This window comes from Vulpes vulpes, chromosome X (genome assembly GCF_048418805.1).
Source record: "Vulpes vulpes isolate BD-2025 chromosome X, VulVul3, whole genome shotgun sequence".
NCBI lineage: Eukaryota > Metazoa > Chordata > Mammalia > Carnivora > Canidae > Vulpes > Vulpes vulpes.
In genome coordinates, this window is record NC_132796.1 from 58,358,870 (window position 1) to 58,360,802 (window position 1,933).

General features: G+C 61.2%; 1 pseudogene; it reads right to left on the minus strand.

The window, feature by feature from the left end:
• Window positions 1-353: 353 nt before the first annotated feature.
• Window positions 354-1,474, minus strand: LOC112911938 (NK1 transcription factor-related protein 2 pseudogene; annotated as a pseudogene).
• Between the last annotated feature and the right edge of the window lie 459 nt (window positions 1,475-1,933).

Genomic DNA, 1,933 nt, shown 5'->3' on the forward strand with positions numbered 1-1,933 from the left:
GGGTTTGGGCCAAACAACGAGTATGAAAAGGGAAACCATCCGCTTCGGAAGGGGGGAGGCTGCTTACCCTCCGAGTGAGCTAAAATGTTGGAAGAAGATTCCATTCTAGTGTGAGCGACAGGCGGGCAGGAGGATATCTTGGCTCCCCGGAATCTCCATCCCCGCAGCAGCTGCAGCAGCCCTGCTCCGGACACCCAGACCCTTGAGCTGAATGGAGCCTGAGCGAAAGAGAAGAGCCAGGTGCAGAAGCGGGAAGCACAGAGGACAGCCTTGTTGTCGGGACCCTCCTTGAACCCCTTTGTGGACCGCGTGGATTCTGGCGGGGGACGGGGGGAGTCGAGGGGGGAAAGGCCCTAGTGGGCAGGCGGCCGTGCCCCCTGCTGGCGCCTCCCGACAGCCCGGAGGGAAGGCGCACGCAGACAGCCGCTCACCCCGAGGGGGCGGTCCCTGCGCATGGGCGCACCTTGGTGGAACCGGGAGCCGGTTGACCACGCCAGTGACTCCTGAGTTCCCACCCGGTGGACCCCCGAGAGGCGCCAGGTTCGTAGGTGTGGGGCAAAGAAAGGGGTCAGGTAGGAGGGCCCGAGGAAGGATGCAAAGGGGCCCCCAGTGGCTGCGGCCTCGGTGGAAGGAGCTGGCCGCCAGAAAGAGGACGTCGGGCGCCGAGGAGGAGGGGAAAGTCTGCAAGGGCAGCGCGGCGGGCCAGGCGGTCTTCTCAGAAAATTAAAATCGGCGCTGGGCTTCTGCTTCTTCCACTTGGTCCTCCGCTTCTGGAACCAGATTGGGACCTGCGTCTCAGTGAGGCTGAGCGACAGCGCGAGGTTCAGGCGCTCTCACACCAACCGGTAGTGCGCAGCCGGAACTTGTTCTCCAGGGCCACCAGCTGCTTGTAGGTGAAGGCGGGGCGCGCGCCTCGGCTTGGCGCAGCAGGGCTCGGCCGCCAGCGCCGGGGCCGCGGGGAGCCGGGCGAGCCCGGGGAGCCCGCGAGCCGGCGAGCCCGCGGGGGCCACGCTCCGCCGCCGCCAGCGCCACCACCCAGAACTCGGGGAGCACGCCGGGTCCACCGGCAGGCGCTCAGCCCGCTCTTGCGGCCGCCGCGCACCTGCATCCTCGGCTTCCTCTTCCTCGTCCTCCGCCTCCTCGTCCTCCGAGCCTTCCAAGGGGGACGCCTCGCCCGCGCCACGGTCAGCAGCATCAGAGGTCTCCCGCTGCCTAGCTGAGTCCCCTGTTCAGTCCCCTGAGTCGTCCTTCCCCGCTTCGGCCTCTGCCAAACTTCTCTTGGCTTCCCGGGGAGCAGGGCGCACGGCCGGTAGCGCAGCGTGGGTGAATCCTGCGGGTCCAGAATGTCCAGGACAGGGAAGGCGATCTTGTGGTGGGAGGGAGCCGCCTTGGACCTGGCGGCCTGCCGGGCCAGTATGCCCGCCGCCCGAGGGCCCGAGGCTGGTGGCGCAGGTTCCGGGGCCTCCCTCCACATTTTAAGAATTCTCTACTATGCAATTTCACACACTACAACTTTAATGTTTCTTCTGCTGCTGAACTACGTTAATACTCTTTTTGCTATTTTTGTGTTGGAAATAAGTATCCAAATGTTTTCCCTAAAGTTGTGTCAATCTGTCAACTGTCAATCTTAACAGAATTGTGACACTGTTCATTGAGAAGCCAATTCGTTCCTTAATTAACACTCAGATTGATTTTACTGACAAAAAAAATATTAGTTTATCTGATACAAGGATGGCTACCCCTGCTTTCTTTTGAGGACCATTTGAATGGAAAATGGTTCTCCAATCTTTTATTTTCAGGCTGCAGGTGTCCTTATGTCTAAAATGAGTCTCTTGGGATCCCTGGATGGTGCAGCAATTTAGCGCCTGCCTTTGGCCCAGGACGTGATCCTGGAGACCTGGGATCGAATCCCACGTCAGGCTCCCGGTGCATG